At 36.5% G+C, this 14,697-nt stretch overlaps 1 protein-coding gene across 11 annotated transcripts in view; it reads left to right on the top strand.

The window, feature by feature from the left end:
* The first annotated feature begins 12,524 nt into the window (after positions 1-12,524).
* The window catches only part of LOC110479303 (uncharacterized), a 78,490-nt gene continuing 76,317 nt past the window's right edge, over positions 12,525-14,697 (top strand). For 2 of the 11 annotated variants that reach the window (XR_013339779.2, XR_014953021.1), the window contains exon 1: positions 12,532-12,804. The gene's annotated coding sequence lies outside the window, so the exon portion shown is untranslated. Of the gene's footprint in view, positions 12,805-14,697 lie in introns of all 11 variants that reach the window. The other 9 variants (XR_013339776.2, XR_013339772.2, XR_013339780.2 and 6 more) reach the window with 9 other exon arrangements.

Consider the following 14,697-nt stretch of genomic DNA (forward strand, 5'->3'; position numbering starts at 1 on the left):
AAAATTCATTTTCTGTTTTACAAAGAGGATAAAACATGCACATGAGGGCTCACTGTCTGCTCACAACACATGGACCAGGCTTCATATTCCTGTGGACCAGGCAATGGAGGTATTGTTGTGGCAAGGCTCCACTTGCACTTAAGATTTTTAGAAGACAGGCATAATAAGTAGAGAAGACTGGAAGAAGACCATGCAGTTCCTCCTTTGCCTCTATTTGTAGCAATGCATAAGTTTCTGTAATATATCCTTGTGTTTTGATCTATATGTTCATCATATTGAAGAGAAGGCAGGCCTAACTTTCCTGTCAGTACCCTGCCCAAACAGATTGAGTGACATTCTTTTAGTCACATAAATATGTACAGATTTTGTGGTACACCATCATATTCTTTGACAAATTATAAGAAAGTGTGATTATGATAACTTTGCTGAAGAGCAGCAGCAATTTCTGATTCAAATCTTAAAATACTAGCTCTTTCCTTACATTCCCCTTCATTTGTCTCCTAATATCTGTGGCCAAAATTATGCATGTTTTAATTAATCATTCTTGACTAATGGCTGTCAGAATTAACTATACGAGTTTGTTTTCTTGACAGGTGTCTTTGAATCATGGATCTGGAAAGATGGCTAAGACATGTTTCTCATTCTTTAATGCACATTATGTGAAAGACCTTTTCAATTTTAGGCAACTTGCTGTCCAAAAGGAAAGAAATGACCTCATCTGCCAGTTGTATGTGTTTTGTCTCACAGAATGTTTGCCTCAAGCACAGCAGCGGTAGATGTATTTACAATGTCACCACAAGGACGACTTCACAGCATTTGTTCTAACTTTTCCAGAAGGTCTTGAGAAGGATGGGGCACTACTCCCACTTAATTTAGTAGGTGATAAAGATGAGAAAACCTGGTCTTCATCACCACTGTGACTATGCAATGGAAAGTGCCCCATGCTCAAGATGTTGGTCTTATATAAGTAAGCAATGGGTCTTGCCTGACTTGAATTGTTGTATTTGTTGTCCATCAATAATAATTATCCCTTCAGTCTATTATGATTATTTTTACTTTTTCTGTCTGTGCCCACTAAAATGGAAGCAATATTCTCCATGAAAATGATGGAGAGTATAAAGTATATTATTTCATTATTCCACTCTATGTTCCTGAGAGGGTCCAGAATTTTTCTGAAGCCATTTTCTCAGCCTTGAGCATAAGGTTTCTGATGACCTAGAGATAAGCTGGCTCAAAATTTTAGTTACAGATATTTATGTGAGTCCACTGATCTGAATGGATTTATGTACTTGTACATTAACTGGGACTTTGTGTATGATGTGCAAAACTGTTTTCACTTATGATTCAGTTTAAAATTCACTGCCTTCTGTAGCTCTTCATTCCTTGCTTCTATGTACACTGCAGACAATAGCAGAATGCCTTGTCTTTGTCCTTGCTTTCCTGCAGAAGTGTTATCCACAGAAGGTTGAATACAAGGAGCTGTACCAGACTAACACTACATGCAGATTTGCTCATGACTACTTAAAAAGCCATAGAAATTGCAATAGAGAAAAGACCACAGCAAGCAGAGAGAACTTCTGTGTTACAACCTCACCAAAACCGAGGCAGGAATTCACGCAGCACTCAGGAGTTAAGATTGATGCCTTAAATGCTCAGTTGACAGCTCTCCCTTTAGGAGTGTACAGAACAAGAGTTATGGTACTGTAGAAGCCTTGGTACTTCTCTCTGTCAGACTGAGTTTCACCCAGGCTCCCCATTGTAAATAAATCAAAGCTATTCTCCAGTAAAAGTAAGAGGTCTCAGTACAACTAAAAGGATGATACTTGGAATTAGTTGTTGTCCTATTTGGATTCAGGGCATGGATTGTTTTACCAAAGTAGGATCTACTGCTTTCTGTGCTATTAATAAGTGACAACAGTTAGTATATGATAGACCCGTTAATATCTGATAGACTGCTGAAAATAAATCATAAAGCTTTATAGCTAGTAAATCTTTATCCAAGATGCTCTCTGAATTATTCAACAAAATTCAATAAAAACACAAATAAATTACCAAAAATATCACTTGGGAAAACAGCCTTTTAAAACTAAAGAGTCAAATCCATGAACAACATTATTTAAAAATCTTGTCTATTTTAATTGATTTTGGATTTTATTGTGTTTGAGGGAAATAGAAGCTAAACAATTGCAACAATATTAAGTGAATCTTCAAAATCCATTTTGCTCTGGTTTACAACTACCTAGGAAAATGCAAAAATATCTAATGGAAGACACTCTGTGGCATTTTCAACTTCTCCGTGTAGCAGCACAGACCATCTCAATAGAACAAATCTTTCAACAAAGTTATCTGCAGAATTATCCCTGATTCACAGTAAAGGGCAGCTGTGTTGAAACAGATCTGTGGCATGCAAAACTGATAGCTATTGTGACTAGCTTTTAGCAGATTGTATAGGGTAAAGAACATTGGGGGGAACATTTATGTAATCTAATGGATTTCAGCCATGATTAATGAGCAAATGGGTAAATGCTAAAAATAAAGACAAAATGGTCATCTACTAGACACAAGAGAGATACAGAAAATAAAATATTACTAAATCTAAATGTATATTTAGCCATTCAGAATAACAAAATTTGGACTACTATCCCAGACCCAGAAGCTTGATTCAAGATCTGCCCCAAGTGTCTGATGATTCAGCTTTTTTTCCTCTCCTCATTTCTGCTAGACAAGTTAGGACTCCTCATTCATTATTCACCTATTCATTCTACGCTGAATATTGTCATTTGTCATTTTTTACCTCCTCATCAGTATAGAATTTTACCCTTTTAACCATCTCTTAAATCAGAATTGCATTCACACAACACTGTGAATGCACCACCAACAGAGGTTATTTATGACTACCAAATCCCATAGCCTCAGGGAAAGTGGGAGTCATGAATATTTAATTTACTGATAAAATGAGCCTTTCTGTGTAATGAATTGTTTGAAAGTCAAAATAAAGCCAGATTTGAAGATCACTTATCTTCTAAAGTCATCTTCTGGGTCCTGAAAAGTGCCAATTGATCTTAGGAAAGGTCTTTGGCATGCATGTCACCTATTTTACATGTAAATATGGTTGAATGCATTTTAAATATTTCACTATCTGCATCCCAAAATGCTACTTAACAATTAGTAAATTTTTAATAAATTTGAAAGTCTACAGGGACATTTCTCAGCTGTGAACATGACATAGAACCCATGAAATCTATACAACTTCACATTTGCTTAAACCTACCTTTTATCTTTTCTCTGATACAAATGCCTTGAAGGAGGTAGGAATAAGGAAAATCTACAGATTTAGATTAATTTTCTTACTTGAATTTGGAGTAGATACTTAAAGATAATTGACAATAAAAAAAGGGCATTCTAATTCTTTCCAGTATTTCCTCTCTATCCTATTTACATATTGGAGTTCTAGTTTTGTGCAGGAATAAAGTCTGCTAGTGATAAATCTGATGCAACACTGATATTATGAGAGGGATTAGGAAATCAACCTGGAAAGCTTCCAGTAGTATCAGATAATTAGGATGCAGCACTTCACACATGAGACTGTAAAATCCAGTTCAGCAGACAACATACATGCAGCTGCTGCAGGCCAGACACACTGGGCAGAGGCTTTTCCTGCAATGTCTACACAGTACAAGAGATCATTCTAAATATGTGTTAGCCTGAGAGTAGCCAAAACTCCTCTGTGAATATATGTTCATTTAAGTCACATAAGCAGAGATTTCATCCTGCCTTTTTGTATCTTCAGCCAAGCAGTATGTGGATGCTTGCAGCAAGATCCTGCCAATGAGAAAATAGTGCAGCTCATCTGTTAGGTACGAGGCCAGTTGTGCAAGCTCATTATCATTACTGCAACTTGAGGTCTCCAGTCTCCTTACTGATATCACAATCACACTGGTTCTGGGTCCCTGAGCCTCCAGACTTCCCCTGTGCTGCACATCATGTGCTCAGCAGTGTCTTTTGACTCCAGCAGCATTTATGAAATAAATGTTGATAATGCAGGATATTGTTTTGCCTGGGATGGAGTTAAGGTTCTTCAAGTGGTGGAGCTGTTTTGGATTTGTCTTGAAAATAGTGTTGATAACGGAGAGATGATTTTGTTATTGATGAGCAGCATTAAAAGAGAGTCAAAGCTTTCCTGCTTCTCACCTCAGCCCACCAGTTAGGAGGCTGGGGTGCATGAGAATTTTGGAGGGGACACAGCCAGGACAGCTGACAACAGCTGATCCAAGGGATATCCCATTCCATATAGCATTATGCTCAGCCTATAAAACTGGGCAAAGCAGGAAGGGGGGGACATTCAGGGGGATGGTGCTTGTCTTCCCATGTCACCATTATGTATGATAGGGTCCTCCTTTCCTGAGGATGTTTGAACCTGTCTGTTCATGGGGATCAGTGAGTGAATTTCTTTCTTTGTTTTGCTTGCCTTTGTGGCTTTTGCTTTGCCTATTAAATTGTCTTTATCTCAATCCATTAATTTTCTCACTATTACTCTTCCAACTAACTTTTCATCCCACTAGAGAAGAGTGAGCAAACATCTCTGTGAGGCTGAGTTGACACCTGGGGTTAAACAATAGCAGAGTTAGACACAAAACTCAGTAATTTCTCATTCATTGGACTCCCATGTTGCTGACATTGGTCCAGACACCATTTAAAATTTCCAAATTTCTGTTCCACAGAGCATGTGGTAAAATCTATTAGAGGATTAAAGTTTGGGCCAGCTCTAATCTTGGGTTGCATCTGCCATTTCTGCTCTTGTGCCCAAGGCAGGCATCTTCCCAGAGGCCTGTAGAGAGGTGTGATGGTCTCAAGCTTTGCCTATTCTATGGATAAACCAAATTTCTGTGCACTGTATCCTCCTGTGGTTTCACTTTGGCCAGCCAAAAAAAGTTGCTCCAGAATTGTAACAATATCTTTTTACTTGATGTAATAGCTCAAAGAGAAGCTGAAGGGACTACTTTTGGATACCTCCACCCACAAGGATCTGAAGCACAAGAGGGCCAATGTGACAGGTTGGTTCTGTGGTCACATCATTGCAGAACACGTGCCCGTGAATGAGAAGGTGTCATACCCTGTGGCATCCAAGAGGAGACAGACATTGCTCACACCTCAGCCTTTGCTGCCATGTAGAATTCTAGCATGCCCTGCCTAGCAGCATGGCCCATGGAAGCTGGTCTCTCACACAGCTGGATGACAGCTGGCTGTGTCTTTTGGGACCTGGAGTCCAGCTGACCAGTCTCCTGGTGTCACATGCACACATCATAGCTGGGTAGCAATAAGGTGCCAAACCAGCTTTGCCTGATGTCTAGGCTGAACTGCCTGGGCTTTTGCCTGACATCTCATGTTGAAAGTTTATTCTTGCATTTGATTCTGTCAGCTGGATGGTTTCTTCCAGTTTCTAAACAAATTCATGTTTCCTTAATTTCAGATTTTCAGTAACATTTTACCTTTAATTGTAGTTTTTCAAACTGATGTTAAGATGACAATTAAAATGTAGTAGATATTCTTGCTGGTCAAGACTTATTTGTGAAGATCCCATCTGAGTCAGGCTCCAACACTATGCTGATTTAGCTAATTAGTTAGAAAGTATATAGCAAAATTATTTTTATTGTTATTAATTATATAATTGTATTGATGCAACTGATCCATAAGGTAATGCTCAAAATTTATTAATTTCTGTGTTAATTATATGAAAGCTGCTTAACAAAGAGTGCTATGAACCCATCATCTCCCTTTTCATTAAAGTTGTCAAGTTAAATTACATCATAAAATATGATTATTTATAACTCTATGAAACAGCGACATCATAAACTCTAATATCTTTTACAATCAGAATGCTGAAGAGGTTTTATGTTATTATTTCATAGACTGGAGACACTATCATTAGGCTCTTTCAGTCTAATAATGTGTTTGGGGGAATCATTGTCATTTCTGTTCCTTTTGTTTAAATGTAAGGCCCTAAAATCTGATCAGGAGAATGGGAAGTGTTTCATATGAGGGAAGACTAATTGAAATTGGAATATTTTGGTTGGTAAACTGGTATTACAATGAGATAGCATCACTGTTTCTATATGGGAAGTTTAGACAGGGAAAGAGAACAATTTAATGTAATAGACAAAGTTGGTAGAAAAATAAATGTATTTTATGGCTAGGAAGCAATCAGAAAAAAATTTCTAAATTAAAAGATTCAGGGGCTTGAAATAATTTTCAATCACTGCAATAACTGAAAAAGCCTTACTTTTAAGGTAGAGCTTAAAGACTGTGAAGAAAATTATCTGAGGATGTTGCTAGTGATAGAAGAAGGTAGATTTGTGTCTCTGGGGATATTTTCCAATCCTATGCATTAGGTTATCATTAAATGAACCACAGAGATTGGTGATGACCAGAGGAACAGTGATAGGCCAAGAAACTCAAGTAAACTGACCAGGCAGCACATCAAAAAATATATATGTAAAACCAGACCAGAGAAAGAAACTATCAACCCAGAGCACTATGCACACTAAGAGGAACTTGTGTGCAAAAATATAGGATTCACTATGGGACCCATTGTATGTTGAATAGCAGTACTTTGTTGGAAGAGAGAAAATTTGGAGATGGTACAAAACTTATTATGGGATCTCCAAGGGATGGCTCAATGGCAGGGCAAAGAAGGGATCCAGATGGACCAGGCAGGACCAGGCAAGGCAAAATGGAAGAGGGGTGTACAAGGGGCATGTTCAGTCAGCTGCTGCACAGAACATTTGTCTCACTGAGTCCTGTGTTGATGGCTGCGGTCAATCCTGTATTCTTATTAAATGCTATTTCTAACTGTCCTCTGTGTGCATGTGTTTGTTCTTAAACTACTTGTGTGAATTGCTAGTGAACTTCAAACTGGCTTGGAGGGTAAATAGGACGAGAGCTTGGAGTGCCATCAGCTGTAGAAACTGGGATTAGGAATACTGGAATCAGCTACCTCTAACATCCCATTCCCATATTCCAATTCAGTTACTTAGCTTTAACTACTATTTTATATTTATTTATTTTGTCTACCTTTAGCATCATTCTTTAAATTCCTCCTTTTTTTTTTTTTTTTTTAGCAAGATCCACTTAAAAATTCTATAGCATTCATGGACACAATGTTGAAGATTTTCATGGCTCTTTGTTTAGCACTATTTTTCCTCACTCTTTCATTCTACTGTCAGTAGAGTACATTCTACTTAATGGAATATTGAGAATACTGGATTTTGTTTCAGATGAGAATGATATACCCCCTCTCTTTCCTTCTGTTACTGATTGCACTTTTATTTATAAAACTATATTGATTATCCTTTTATTTATATTACTCTGCTTTTTAAACCTCTTAAAGAGGTTAAAGACTACATTTTAGCCAACTTCATTCTGTTTCTCATTGAAAACGAACCCCACCCCAAATACGACAATTATCTTGGGTAGCTTTTAGAGAAACTGTTGATAGGCCTTTGGTTGAGTGTTTATAATAATCCTCAGGATTACAGCTGTGCTTAATTCCAGGCACTGGAACTCCAGTATCAAGTCTGTCCTATCACTGAAGACTTACACATGAGATTTTCATATATTGATGTCAACATAATCACAGGTGTTCTACTTCTAGAAATTTTATTCTAGATTTATCTCAAAACCTTGTAGTTTTATCTTTATGGAAGGCTGACTGAAATGGGCAAATAAGTTCAAATGGTGCAAATCTCTTGTTTCAGCAATGCAGTCTGTTTTCTAACTTCTCTAATAAAGGCTTAATCATTGGGAGAAACATTGAACTGACATAGCTTTTACTATTACATCTGCTTATCCTTGCCTTCCCAAAGGAAACTCAGGGATAGTGTCTCAGCTTGAGTAAATCACCTAATGTGAGTTAGCCAGTTGATTTCAATCAGCAGAACTATCTATTGAAACAAATGTTATTTCTATCTGATATTTGAAATCACTTTTCTCTTTTTTCCTTTCCCATTTTTCACAACTGCTCCAGCTGGGGAACAATCTTCCTCGCAGGAGTCAGTGATCCTCTCCTACAATTTTATATCTTCTACTACCACCAGCAATAGTTGTTCTTTTTATTTTATTCTCACAGGCTGTCATTTTTTATTGAATAACATCACCTTTGATATCCACAATAAATACAAACTTGTGTTTCAAACATAGGAAAGACCCCACATTTAACAAAATCTGGTAAAAGAGTCACTCTTCTGATTGCCTTTGGCCAGCTTGCAGCTCCCAGTTAGAATTTACTCCCATGGATAGAAGTCTTCTTTAAGCCTGATGTAGAAAATTAAAAAATAAGCTTCTTCTTTTTCACAATACACTTCTAAATCTGAAATACTTTTGAGGGATTTGGACCTCCTTTTTTTTGCATTAGAAATTAAATTTTTGTCACTGAGTCTACTACATTTGAAAGCCCATTAATTTTAAGGGAAAAACCTAGAAAACGAAAGGCACAGTTATCATGCTTTAGCAGAAGTAGTAAGCCTCTTTTAATACCTGGGAAAAAACCAAAAAACAACCAAGTTCTCCAGAGGTACATACAGAACACCAGAATTTGAGCTTTAAACATGCTTCTGTCTCATCTTTGACAATACAAGTAGGTTCAGGTTTGTTATTTTAGGTAATATTTAACAGTTTAAGTTGGCCATACTCACAAAAAAATCATGTTTCACTCTTAATGCTTTCCTTCCAGACTGATCTTTGTTCCACATACTATGACTGCTATTTATTAGTTCAAACACACTGGAAATTTTATGCTTTCTCATAAAATGCCATTATTTGCCAATTAACGTGATCATCTTGTGCATCTCACTAATCTTTTGATGCTTTCAATATATAATAGCAAAGCTACCCAACTATTATCTTCCATACTTCCAATACTTTTAGTATTTCTTCTCTTTGTAGTAACTTATTTTCTTAAGCAAATATAAAACCTGTAAAGTCATTGCATGAGTTATGGATTTTGAGTCCTGAGTTATGATTTAATGACTTATGATTTTGAGACTCATTGCTGTTTCTCTCAAATCCTGTGGAAGCATATTTACATTTTAATCCTGAAAATCAGTATTTTCAAAAAGAACTATATTAAAGACACCTTTTAAAGAGAATAATGGTAATAGAGTTGATGATATAATTAGTACCTCATCCTTCATATTGTTTAGAAATATGGTCACAAGAGCCACAAACAGAGAAAGACGAGTGAGAAAACAAGATTATGAAGGACACTGAAAATAATGAACCAGGTTTGCTCTGACAAGACAAAGTCTGCTGTGTAATTCAGAGTGATTTACCTTAGAAGGCTGACTGCTTACCACACAGAGTCATGGCACGTGCAGCCATACATCTGGACAAATAATGAGTCTAAATAGTCTAGGGTATACATTGTACTCTTTAGGGACTTTGCCTACATGTATTTGTATCTCATGTAACAGGATAGCTACCTCACACGTACTGCAGGTAAGAGCTGGAGGAGAAATAAATGTTGGGAAGCAGCCTGCCTCACCCCGTCTGCAGTAATGCCAGGTGGATTGGTGCTGAGGTGCTGCTAGCACTAGCGCCCGGTGTGCAGGCAGCACCTGCAGAGGAGGCAGAGCCTCGGGTGCAGAGGGTCGGGGTGGGAAGAACCTGTGCAGGAGCAGCACGGCGAGCTCTGGGGGCTGGATGTCCTGGCAGGCACCAGCGCCAGCCCAGACGGAGCCAGGACATCGCACAGGCTGCTCAGAGCGGCTCTGCACTGCTCACTCCGCTGCCCAACAGAGGATGCCCTAAAGTGGTCTCTCCACTGGAAGAAAAAATTTAAAAATGCCTATAGCTTACTGGAGGATTATGATGAATAAGTAATATTCTTCCAATTTTAAGGCAATTTAGTGGCTTAACTTTCTTAAAAAAAAAAAAAAATATCGCTGACCTTTCCTTTTTGATATATGAGCTCCCTGGCCACGTCTGCGCTTCATAAAATTTAAGTGCACTAGGGACCTCATTATTTTATTACATTTCAGCATTGGTGACTCGAGAATGTGATTTTTCAAGTTATGCAATCTATGAGAATGATATCTCCATCTTGGGGAAGGAAATGATATAGAGAGTAGTTTAACCACATACCTCCAAAGAAACTATTTGAAATTGTTTTGCTTTTTCAAAAAATCTGTAGTTTTTCTGAGTTTTTGCTCTACAAATTAATGTAGATTATGTCAAGTTAATTTTATGTTGACAAGTTCAATAGGATGCATCTTTTAATATATATTCATTAAGGATACTAAAACATTGAAAATTTCTTTCTTATAAATGTAGATGAGATGGCTTTATCCTAAATACTGAATATATTTATTCTAAAAATGTAGAGAAACAGACTGATCTTAAAATAGGTTTTGGCTCTGCACAGATGAAATGAAGAAGTAGCAGGGGAGGGATTTCTCTCTATTGCAAACCTTTTCTATTAATTATTTTCATGAATATAAATTAGTATTCTGAATGTCATTAAAATAAAATACCTGCAATAGCACTCAGTTGTTATTCTTGGCATTCCCCTCATGCACTCCTTCTAAAGAACAGAAGGAGAGAAAAAGCACTAGCATTTAGAGGTGATAGATAAAAATGCTGAAGAATTATCCTTCGATCAAGACAGGAAGCAAAAGCATGTAATTTTTTTAAGGTTTGTGTGTGTGTGTATTTGTCAATCCGAAAGCTTCTTGAAAGTTACCAAAACTTTGGGTTCACACAAAACCTTGCAATAATATTTCTTGAAAAGCCATTGCTTTCATTCATTCCTCATTTGCAAATGAAAAAGACTGTTTATTGCAGCAAATCCAGCATGCACCAATGTTTTTATTCCTTCAGGCTGCTCCCCTCATTTTCCCAGAGTGCAAATTATATTAAAAAAACCCATATTTATTCAGTTAACTTTAGGTACTGCCTAAAATTGTTGATAATTCTTGCAGTGTTTACTGTCTGATTTCCCGCTCCATTGCACATGAGAAGCAGCAATAACTTTTAAGTCGATGAGCCAGCACAGATGATGTGGTCTATTCGATATTAAAGTGTTGTTTAAAAACATCCCCAGAGCAAATACTACAAGTAATGTGATTTTTTTTTTAATGCTGTGGTTGCTCTTGAATTATGTGGCAAATGCTGAATATAAAAACTTTTACGGGGATTAATTTCTCTATATTTACCACCAACTTTTTTGAGGGTATTAGTCAATTTTTGCATCTAAAACTTCAGACTGTAGGATCAAATCACATAAAAGTGATTGAAAACAATATTGAAAACAATAATTTGCTATTACAATTTGTGCAATTACAAGAGAGTTCGGGTATTAAACTCTAACTCTACACAAATTGTTTTAAACTTAGTAGATGCCAGCAAAGTCTGTAAGAAATTCTGACATATTTTTATTTCATTTTCCTGACTATACTTTTGAATAAGAGACTAATATAATTTGCTAGCCTTAATTTCTGTTTTAATGCTTGTTTTGAAAAATATATTCTGCCACGGGATAATTTGATATATTTTTAAATAACAGAATTAAGGAGAAAAAAATCTAAGTAATGTTGTTTAGTGGGTAAATCCCCAGACCTGATTAAAGAAGAGACAGAGGAGCCCATTCAATGTCTTCCATCTGTCACTGATTTTGCAACTGCCATTGGCAGACTCAGGAGTATTGCTGAAAGAGGCTCTGTCATATTTCAAACAACAGGAATCTTCTGGCATTTGGCCATGGACTCACCTTCATAATGCCTGAAAATCCACATGTGGTCCTACTGCCAAGATGCCTCTGCCCATCCCTCTCACTCCAGAGTAGGGGGAAGATCGATAAACCTTTTTGTATTTTCTAGCTAACAGCTGCTGAATGGAATATTCAAAACTGGTATTCAGTACTGTACAAATATCCAAAAAGAAAACCCTGGTGATGCTAAATAGTGGAAAATCAGTTGAGCCGAGAAAAATACTGGAATAACTACTTAAATTTTCCAAAATAGAAAGTGCCATGCAGAGTGTCTTTTCTGTTAAACATAATCTTGCTGCTTGTATTAGATCATCTGCAAAGATTTTACTTTGGGCAGAGAGAAGCTCACTCGCTGAACTGATCTTTGACACCACATTCCTCTGTTAAGAAATCTTGTGCTTAGCACTTCTACAGAACTGGGAGAGTATAAGCTTTATCAAATACTGAAAAATCCTCGCCTTAGATTGAAACCTCATATTCTTCCCTTTGTACTTGAGAACTCCGTACAATTTTCTATGCAAGAACGATATTTCAAGCCAGGAAATTTTAAAGCAATTACAACAATTATGTTCATCACTAGACCCTGTCTGACAAATGAGTGTGACTGCAGTGACCTCCTCAATTTCCCCAGATGCTCTTTCTCACCACCAGTGCCATTAATCAAAGATGTGACGCACATATCTCTGTACAAAACTGGAAATGAGTCAGCCACTGTAGATCTATGTGACTTCTTGCAGATGCTCAAGCACCACTGAGTCGTGACTTGAGCAACCAACTGCTTCAAAGCTGCACAGTGTTTGAAGTATTCTTTCCCAGAAAAAAACCAGCAGCAACCTTGTTCCTAGTTTAGTTCTATTACATAACACAATGTGCTGCGTGCCACATATCTATGCTGCACATAGGTACTGCAAGGATGGAAATATGAATATGTGATTTCACCCTTCCTTTTCCTACTATTTCCAGCTAAGACTATCATATATGCATGTTTTATACATCTCTGACCATGAGCATTTCAAGCTTTCAGTGACCTGAATCTCACTGTGGTAAGTTTTTATCTTTCAGCATTTTCAATAAAAGCAGATATGTTGTTAATAAAGAAATTGAACAACTGGTCTTTATGGTTATAGCTCATAAAGACTGTAATTAATTCAGTGGTCATTAATAATTAATTCACTGGTCAGAAATTTTAATGTAAAAAGTGTTATTGGATGTTAAAATGTTATTCTCAGCCAGCTTTAGCAATCTAACAGTTAAGCTGAAGGTCCAAGATGGGCATTCAGGATCCCTCCACAATCAAAGGTGAGACATTCTGTAGAAATTCTGTGATGAGCCAGTCACTAATTCTACCTATTTTAAAATTAAAATAAATGCTCTTGGATTTGGTTCTTTCTGTTGATTTGCTTTATCAATTAGCTACTCAATTTTTGGATAAGTAAAATTAGTTGCCATGAATCATAATTTTAAAATTGTGGAATACTCAGCAAAGGATATTCTTAAAAAAGGAATTTGCCTTGTTTCAGTTACTTCTGCCAAGATTTCCCCATTAAATATATTTAATATTTAATATAAAACAGCCTTAGACAGATAGCAAAACAGTGGGTTTAAAAAGCCTGCTGGCAAAAAATTGTTCTTTTTTACTCAGTGAACAGACATTTCCCAGTTGAGAGTAGCCCTGCATTAAACATCAAATATGTATTTCTGCTCTGAAAAAAAAGAGTAGTACTATTCACTTCACATGTTTCAATGATCTATCTAATGGCAAAGACAGTAAATGTTTAATTTATTGTTACTTAGATTGACAGGAAACACAGATCTTCAAGGCTCACTGAGGATATACAGTGTCCAGTCTATCCTTTCACTGAAGTGACTGAAAATATTGGTCTTTCTTCTCAATATATTTCTTTGCAAATAGATTTGTTCAAATCTGTATGTGTTTTTAGTTATCTTTTGTTATCTTCCTGCCTGAACCTATGCAAACCAAAAATAAATCATCTGTATAATGTATAATCACATGGAAAACAAGAGCTAAGATTGCCTTAACTATTGCCAATGCAATAACAGCCATGTTAATTAAGAGTCTGTTCACCCATAGTATTTGTTTTAGTGCTTTAGCAATGCTGCAGTAAATATTACTACTGGAATCAATGTAAAAATAATCAATTTTTTTAAACCTTGATGGAAAAACTATCCTTAAACAAACTTAACTGTGTCTTTAAGATTACTGACTGGTCAGTAAAACCTGATTCTCCACACAGTAATAAAAGCATTATTTTCTAACCACAGACCAAAGACATGTAATGATATATAGGAAAGGATATGTTCTGTTTTTAAGAAAGGGCAAAGCAAATAGAACACATGAAACACAGAGTAGCATAAGGAGGATGTGCTAGAGAACATTGATTTGTTTAGTGAGTTCAAGTCTCCTAGGCTATCTTAACTAAGACACCATCTTGTCATACAATGAATAAAGTAATTCAGGTGACAAATATAAGGAAAGCTCCTTAGCCACTTACACTCTAGAACAAGGCTTTCCATAGAAATAGCAGCTGGGAGCTAACAATGTCACCCATTAAAGTTTGATCTAGTTAAATTTATGGAGAGGCATCTATGAGACAGCTGTTTGAAATAGCAGGGGACATTATTTAATGACTCTGCTAACCAGTGCTACTTGTACTTATCTTTTGAAAACATTTCCTTACTTCCATGTGTTAGGTATTTTGTGTTTCAAAAAGGTTAGTAAAGAATGACTACCTTGTTATTTGCAGGGAATTCTTTTATTCCATGGCATGAAATTTTACCAACTTAAGATCCAAACTAACACAACATACTGTTATTAAAATATACTCCATATCTAATACTTCTTATGAATACGATAGCAGTCAGGGTGCATTCCACAGCCTCCATTTTATCTACTGTATTTTTTGTTTGTTTTCATT

Source organism: Lonchura striata, chromosome 2 (assembly GCF_050655825.1).
Source record: "Lonchura striata isolate lonStrDom1 chromosome 2, ASM5065582v1, whole genome shotgun sequence".
NCBI classification, from domain to species: domain Eukaryota; kingdom Metazoa; phylum Chordata; class Aves; order Passeriformes; family Estrildidae; genus Lonchura; species Lonchura striata.